Source organism: Benincasa hispida, unplaced genomic scaffold (genome assembly GCF_027475165.1).
Source record: "Benincasa hispida cultivar pf3 unplaced genomic scaffold, pf3_genome.v1.1 HicScf1848, whole genome shotgun sequence".
In the NCBI taxonomy this organism is placed as follows: Eukaryota; Viridiplantae; Streptophyta; class Magnoliopsida; order Cucurbitales; family Cucurbitaceae; genus Benincasa; species Benincasa hispida.
In genome coordinates, this window is record NW_028326240.1 from 2,207,032 (window position 1) to 2,216,115 (window position 9,084).

The window sequence follows — 9,084 nt, forward strand, 5'->3', positions numbered from 1 at the left end:
GGATAAAAGAAAAATACAAAGACAAAAAAAATGGTGAAAGATAGGTTAGGAAAAAGTGAGACTAGATGCTGTTGCAAATTCCTCTATCTTTGTGCCCAATGTTTTCTAGGTAGACAACCAATTATTTTACTTAAAAAAATGGTTAGAGAATTCTACGTTTAAAAGATCTTACTTTACTATTTTTATAAGATATATAAATTATTCTTTTTACAGTAAATTGATTTTGAAATGAAATTTAATACTTATCTAACATAGTATCAGACTTCATAAAACCTAAGTAGGTATTCCGTCTTTAAGTGGAGAACCCAAAGAAGTACGTCTTAGGAGACATGTTGAAGGATTCCAAATGGAAAGCTAAAGTAACCTTAAGATCTTTATAAAAACATTAGTTATTTCTCTCGTAGTCAATTACTTTTAGATCAAATTCCATATATAAATAAAAATACGATCAAATAAAACTTTAGCAAAGGGACATGGATGTAGATAGCAATAATTGAGAGGTGAGCCTTCAAAGGTAGTTGTAAGGTCTTGTATTGAATTAACCTTATGTTCAAAGGACAATAATGATGATTAAGTTACCCCATCATTTCAAAGTTAATGTGTGTTCAAGTGTATATATGAAGTTTTCTTCTTGACCTAAAAGCTTTAATTTATGAAAATGATTTCTAGATCTACACTCCTATTTCCAACTTTGAACTTTCAATCTTATTTTATTATTGTCCTTTCACTTTTAAACTAATCATTAATGTTTAGTTAAATTTTCGTATTGCATTATACAAATCATTAGCCACTCATTAATGTTAACCGAATAATTACCATGGGTACTTTATAGAATTTTGGCTTAAATTCTATTTTAGGGTAATTGTTTTAAATGACAAACTGTTAGAAATATTTTTAAATATAATAAAATATCTAATAGACAGTGACATTTTGTTATATTTTAAAATAAGTTGACTCATTTTCTTATATTTGAAAAATCCTATATATTAAGTATTCGTTTCTTTTTATGACAGGCAAACATTCTATTAAGTCTATAAAAAAAAATCTTCTATAATTATTTTATTTGTGGTCCATTAAATTTAACTTTCAAACAATTTTTTTTTTTTTTTTAAATTAAATTTGTCTTTGACCTTGCTCCTTGTTGAAGTTTAATTTCAATCATCCACCTTTCATTTACTGTACAGCGAAATGTCTCATAAGGTAATAAAGAAAAGGTAATCATTTGATTTTTTTTAAATTAAATAGATTTTATTTTAATTTTTTACAATGATTTGCATCATTTTTAAGTAAAATATTGTATTATGAGCTAAATTTTAAAATAAAAAACAACATTAAAACTATTTTTTTTAATTTTTAAAACATGAATTTGTTTTTAAAAACATTAGTAAAAAGTAGATATCAAGGCAAAAAAATATAGAGGCGAAATGGATGTTTATAGGCTTAATATTTTCAAAAACTAAAAATAAAATATCAAATGGTTATCAAATATGACCTAAATTAATTATAATTTATTTCTTCTCGGTTCAATATAGATGGAGAGAAGATTCTAACTTCTGAAATCAAAGTTGATATATCATGTACCTTAACTCAATTGAGCTATGATTATAAAATTATTGATAAGCTAATGCCTTTCATTTCTCTAATGAAATTTAAAGGTCAATATTAGTATTATTTTTTTTTTAATCTTAATGATTTATTAAATAAAAAAGGGGGGGAAAGTTCAAAAAGAAAGATAAAGTATTTTGATACAAAAGGAAATAAAGAAAAGGGAAGAGAACCAATGAGTGAGTGCCACCATAGTTTAGAAAGTGGGTTGAAATAGATATAATTTAAATGATAATAAAAAAGAAATCAAATTTAGGAAATGGGTTGAAAATGAATAAATAAAAAATAAATAAAAGAAAAGAGAGGAGCAAGCTCGTGATAGGTGTTACATTGAAACATACATCTTTCAATGCCTTTAAATGAAAAAGACATTTAAAAGAAAATTTGTGTTGGCATTGCCACATGATGTTCTGCCCGCTTTTTTCATCAAAGTGGATTTTCAAATATAATTTTATTGTTTTAAGAAATTTGTGATTTCTTTTATATATATATATATCCACAGATTTAGTTCATATCTGAACTTTTCATTTATAAATTTATCTATCGAAGTTCGAAATTTTTTAAAAATCATAAATCTACTTGACCTAAACTTAAAGATTTAGGTCTCCTTTGATTACTATTCGTACAAGATTTCAAGAGAAATTTGTTTCATGGAACTTAAACTTTGGGGTATTAATTTTGTAGAAAGTGAACACAATCTCTAATGCATAATATTTTTATGCTTTCCAAATAAACTATAATCTTTAAGCTGGTTGATTTTCTTGAATGATCGGTCTTTGGGCTTGTGGATCTTCTTGGATGATCGACCTTTAGGCATGATGATCTTCTTGGATAATCGGCCTTTGGACTTGTTGATTTTTTGGATGATCGACCTTTAGACTTGTTGATCTTTTGGATGATCGACCTTTGGGCTTATGGATCTTCTTGGATGATTAATGCTTGCATGAGGCTTTCGGAGAAACTTGTTTCGTAGAGTTAAACTTGAGTTGGTGTTGATGTTGATGTTGATTTGATGCGATGTGGTTCGATCTGTAGTACTTGATACTCTGATTCTTTCTCGGTTGAATGCATATGCTTGATGTATAGAAGCGGAGCATGTGGATGTTCTTGAGCTTCGAGTCTTGGAAGAATGCTTGTATCTTTAAAGAACTTTAGTCTTCAAGTGTGGTCAGAATGCTTATATCTTCAAATGACTTTAATCTTCAAAATGCTTGTATCTTCAAAGGACTTCAGTTTTCAAACATGGTCATAATACTTGTATCTTCAAAGGACTTTAGCCCTCAGAATGATGGCATCTTCGAAGGACTTTAGTCCTCAAAATGCTGGTATCTTCAAAGGACTCCAGTTTGTAGATAATTCACTCTAAGCTCTCTGAAGTGTAGAATTGTTGACTCCCACAAATGAGAAAAACATCTCTATTTATAGAGTTCTCAGGTGGGCTTCAGGGGCTGGCTCAGGTTTTGTTGGTCTATTTACTTGGCCTCTGAGCCCAACTAATTGGATTTAGGCCTTATTTAACATTTGAGTCAAATTAAGCCTATTTGGCGTGGTAGTTTGTGATTGGTCCAAAATTTCTTATTCAACAATTACTATTTGGTTTTTTTTTTATAGAAAAATTGCATTCGTTTTTCATAATTACTAAAGAATATTATTACCATGATTTTCATCTTTTCAGGTAAACTTTTAAATCCTTGGCCAAGTTTCAAAATAAATAATAAGTTTAAAAATTAATTTTTTTAGCTTTCAAATCTTGGCTTAGATTTTTAAAAACATTCCTAAAAAGTAGACAATATAAACAAAGAACTCAATAAGTTAAAGGAGTGCTTATAAGCCTTTTTCAAAAATAAAAAATAAAAAATCGATTGGATTATCAAACGATGCCTTAGGATTCCATTAGACATAAAATTCAAATTTATAACTAACTGATCCATTAATTTTTTTAAAAAAAATCCAATTTGTCGATAGCATATTAGATATAAAATTAAAAGTTGAGAGACCTATTGTCACAAAATTAAAAGTTAAGGACTTATAGACAAATATTAAAAGTTAAATGATCAATTAGACACCAAATAATGGGTGTTTGATAGGTGGACAAATGAAAATGCATGAAAGTAAAAGATAGTAGTGAGAGAATTAATAGAGAGTTCAAGAGATTTCCGAACTAAATCAGAGAAGGAAAAAATACTTAGTATTCATCCATTTATCACATAAATATGATTTCTCAAATTAAAAGCCTAATCGTTGATTAGTTGTGCAGATAGTGTTCCATGCTAATCGGTTATCTACATTAAATAGATAGATTATAATATTAAATTAGACTAACTAAATTCAATTAAAAGTTTGGGTGTGAAGCATGTGACCTCTTGAAACCAGGCTGCTATTATGAAGGCTCTGGCTTCTCTTAATTAAATCGGGGTTACTATGGATGGCATGGGTGGAGGCGTATGTTTTGCGTGGGCGGTCGTTGTGGGCTGTTCAGAGTGAGGTTGGGAGGTCTTGGTGCTTGAGGGCTATCTTGCGAAGTAGAGATGGATTCAAACATCTGGTTCGTTTGATGATTGGTGATGGACGGTCTTGTTTTGTGTGGTGGGATCCTTGACTGTCGGGGGTGCAATTTTGGATTCATATGGGTCTACAGTGGTTCATGATGCAAGGAACAATTTGGAAGCGCGGTTGTCAGAGTTCATCGAGGGAGGTTGGAGGTGGCCTACAGTGTCTTAGGAGCTACTTGAGATTTGGGGTCTTATCCAAGTAATGAGGCCTAGGGTGAGGGGGGAGGATTATTGGATTTGGGTGTCGGATGCTAGTGGTCGGTTTTCTATCACTAGTGCCTGGGAGAGTATGCGTCCTCGCCATCCTAGGGTGTCTTGGGCTAGTATTTTATGGGCAGGGGTGGTATTCCGCGTCACTCCTTCTGTGCGTGGTTAGCGGTGAGGGATAGGTTGGGTACACGAGATTGGTTGAGGAGTTGGGAAGTGGTGATAGAGAGGGGGGGTGTCTTCTGTGTGGGGGAGGTGTGGAGTCGTAGGATCATTTATTTTTTTAGTGTGGGTTTGTAAGAGAGGTGTGGTTTAGTGTGTTGCGTCAATTGGGTTCGATGCATCGGGTGGCTAGTTGGGATATAGAGTTAAGTTGGTTGTGCTAAGTGGAGTCGGGTAAGAGGGTGCATAGTAAGTTGTTCCATGTTTTCTGGTATGCTTCCATATATTACATCTGGCAGGAGTGTAATCGGCGGCTGCATGGAGGTCGACTGAGGTCGGTGTCTGCTCTGGTTCACTTTATGGTCTCTACGATTCGTGCTCATGCTACTTCCTAGCGGGTTGACCTTCTTGGTTTTATTTAGTGTGTGTACTGATGTTTTTTTCTTTTTAAATTTCACGATGTTCTCTGTTTTGTTGTAGCCCCTAATTTGTGGGGTTTTGGGTTCTTTTCTCTGCCTTTCTCCCGGGTGGTTTGCATGTTTGCGTTTTTTTTTTTTTTTTGTATTGGTTTTGTTCTGGTCTTATCCTGTTGTCTTTGTTTTGGTTTCGTTGCCCTATCTTTGCTTGTGCTTTGTTGCTTTGGCTGTAGAATCCCCCTTGTTGTTGTATAATAATATCACCTATTCTAAAAAAAAAAAAAATTGTCTATTCTTAAAGATAATTTATGCACCACAAAAATCATCACTCGACCCATACGCTACTCAAAATAAACATGCAATATTTACAACAATTAAGAGTAAGAAGCATATGCATAATAAATATGAGCAATCAATATTTTGAAAGTTGAATATATTACATTAACCAATTAAAATTGGAAAAAAGAAAATTAAGAAATCAAATACATTTAGTTCAAAATCCCACAAAACCCATAAGTTTAGGCGTGACCAACCTCTAAAATCAACCTTACGAGCCTAGTTGCACATCGTAACTTGATCCTCAACACCATATTGTACACTAAAAAGAAAAAGAAGTTAAATGACCTAACACCAAAAGGAACTATTTATAGTCTTTGTTAAATGGAAATTAGGATTTATCACTCATTATTATTTTTTATTATTATTATTATTTTTTTTTGGATATTTTTCATTTACATATTTTTCTTTAGTAGTTTCTTGATGTCTATTTATTCACCTTGTAAAAGGTTGATTATGTATTCTGATTTATTCAAAAATCTATAAAATTAACATAGTATCAGAGAATTAGGTTTTGTCTCATTAAACCCTATCCGTTAAAGTTATGTCCGTTCTTTACCTCTGTCGAGTCGATGGAGGCAGACCCGTGCCCATTAGAATTTTTTAGTATAGTTTTCTATCATGCTCAGACCACATCCCACTATCCTTCTCGAACCCGTTTGTGGGTTTGTTTCCACTTCCACCCTACTCATCCCATCAGCTCAGTCGTATGTCGTCGCCAAGATCCACGCTGGGTAAGTCCCTCTGCACTCCAACTGTCCAAATCTGTTGGTTTGTTGCCGTATTTGTGCCTTTGTTCACCAAATTCATCTGTTTTCCAATCAGATCATGTCTCCTGTCTACCGTCGTCCACCACATCTAAGTATCAAATCCATCTCTGTTTGTGGGTTTCAAAATGGCTACTCAAATCTTGGATCAGCTCCATTCTCTGTTGGTGTCGCACCATTTAGATCTGCTACCCGCCACATTTTTTTTCCGTCGTTGGCATCAACTCTATCGTGCACACTCTCTATTCTGCCATTTGTGGGTCTTCGTTTGTGGTTTAGATCATCCATTCGCAAGTTTCAACCCTATCTAATATTTGGTTCAAACCGGTTCAATGCGGTTCAGATCAATTCCATTTGGATTGTTCAATTTTGGTTCAACCAGTTCGATTTGGTCCGATTCATTGTCAGTTCGGATCAATTAGCCCGATTTAGTTAACTTCAGTCAAATAGATTTGAGTTTGGTTTGGTTCAGCAAGGCTGGTTCACTTTTCAGTTAACCGATCTGTTCCGTTTTCAAATCAGTTGTTCGAGGGTTTTGTTGTAGATCTCTCTATGAGGATCTTTGTTTTCAGCCTAGAAGTTCTTCATAGATTTGGTTATCAATCTCTATAAGAAACTTTGTTTCCATTCTTCGATGGTTTATGTTTCCAGCCTCCGTTGTATTTTCGTTCTTCATGGGCTTTTGTTTCCATACCAAATGATTGATTTTATTTCGATTTTTTTTTTCATAAATTCAAGTTATTCGTCATTTTACCATCTTAAGTTTGAGGAAGGGTGTTAAAAGGAAATTAGGATTTATTACTAATTGTTATTTTCCATTATTATTTTTCTTTTTGGGTATTTTCTATTTATGTATTTTCCTTTAGCGGTTTCTTAATATCTATTTATTTATCTTGTAAAAGGTTGATTATGTATTTTGATTTATTCAATAATATACAAAATTAACGTTAATGTATCATTGCACTCTAAAACAGTGTTGTGATGCTTGCAGTGTTACCCATAGCACGTTGCAACGTTACTTTATGCTTCACTGGTTCATCTTCTTCATAGCGCTGTGACACTTTAGGATATCATTGCACCAGTTATGTATTACTATATCAAAACTTGACATTGTATATTTGTGGATTTACATAGTATAAAAGATTACACAAGTTTTTGACGCCATTTCTAAGGTTGACAATTTAATTTTATTATTCTTGTGATGAAAATACTATGCACTTTATGTACCGTTGTTTGTATTTTCCTTTCATTGTGTAGTTTCCTTATTTTTTAGTTTCCTATTTTTTTTTTCTCTAGTCAATTCTTTAAGTTTTTTAAATCCTTTTGTTTTTTTTATTCTTTAAATTTATATATTCATTAGTTCTTCATTCTTTGTTTTATACTTTGATACTTTATTCTTTATTCTTTATTTTTTTTCATTTGAATTTATCCAATTATTCATTTATTTTTAGTCTTTATTTTTACTCGTGTTACACACCTTTGTGTTATTATTATTATTATTATTAATTTAGGTTTGTTTAGGTATAAACACTCCTTGGAGGAAACTCAAGTTTTCTTTCCCTTTTGTTTATTTTTATTTTTATTTCTTTTCTTAGTTTATTTTTAGGCAGGTTGTTGAGTGTCAATGATTTTTTTTTTTTTTGGCAAAACCTCGATCATTTGGTGTGCTTCTCTCTCCTTCATTTAGGATGCAGTTGAGATTTCACTTCTCATCTCTCTATCAGGGCAATAGTGTTCACCTTATTGTAATTTTTTTGTCCTTGGATGCTTAGGGATTTATATATCGGGGAAAACATGCTTTAAATTTGGGAGGGACATTACTTTAACAAGTCTTGGTCATTTTGAGCTTGATTTTCAAATTTTTAGCATGATTTGGATGGTTTTCTAATGTGTTTTGAGTGATTATGCGACAAGCACTTGCCAACTTTAAAGAACATCACAGTCATAAACGAGAAAAAGATATTGAAAGGAAGTATCATCTGATACGAGAAATTGTACAACAAGGAGATGTGATTGTCATAAAGATCGCTTCGGAGCACAACATTGCTGATCCATTTACGAAGACTCTCTCAGCTAAAGTGTTTGAGAGTCATCTAAAGAGTCTAGGTCTGTGAGACATGTACATTGTATAATTTAGGGCAAATGGGAGATGTGTAATGGGTATAAGGATGCCCTAGTTTATTGTATTTTTTACCATTTCTGTTGCTTTAGACAGTGATATTATGTACATCCCACTAACTTAAGTTTTAATTCAAGTGGGAGTTTGTTGGGTTTTATGCCCTAAAACTCGTAGGTTGTAAATGTAATTAACTGACCATCATCAATAAATAGTTCTCGATATTATTTCATTAAATGTTATTGATTGTGTTGTATTATATTTTTGCCTTAATAATCCTAAATTCAATAAACTAACATCCTAGGTTGTTTTATGAGTCTTAAACAGTATGTGGATACATGTAGAGATTAATGTTCAAGATACAACCTAAAGGGTCTATAGTATAGGGATAAAACTAGATACCTTATCCTGGTAACACTATGGATATGACCCACTTTGTATTTGATACAAACGCAATGATCCAACGTGTTCGTGTAGGTGACATGCAAGTGGGGGTATCTTATGCAATGAATTTGCATAAGATTGGACTGCGAAATAGTAACCACTAGATGTAACATCGTTGACTAGTTAGGTTTCTATTTCAATAGGATGGCCTAGGTAAGTTAGTCTTAATCCTGAGTATATTATGAACTCCTGTTCATGAGGGATTTTCCTTTGATTTGTATGGGTGAGAATGGCTATTTCGCGACTCACTAAGCCTACTATTTTGGGGACAAGACTGGGTAGGAAGCTGGGAACATAATAATACAAGATGGAATTACTCCTTCCCGACTTTAGGGTAAGTAGATAAGTGTTCGCTTAAGTGGTGTCTCCAGGAATTGAACAAAGGGTCATACCCTCTTGTTGACTTGAGAGGGGTTTCTGTTAATGGTTGCACCATAAACAAGTTATTCATTATAGATGCACTAGTATTTAAGGATACA

General features: G+C 32.7%; 1 long non-coding RNA gene across 1 annotated transcript; it reads left to right on the top strand.

Moving 5' to 3' along the window:
* The first annotated feature begins 5,794 nt into the window (after positions 1-5,794).
* On the top strand, positions 5,795-7,209 carry LOC150030551 (uncharacterized). Its single transcript, XR_016526826.1, has 2 exons — positions 5,795-6,012; positions 6,104-7,209. It is a non-coding gene; the product is annotated as an uncharacterized LOC150030551 (long non-coding RNA).
* The last annotated feature ends 1,875 nt before the right edge of the window (positions 7,210-9,084 follow it).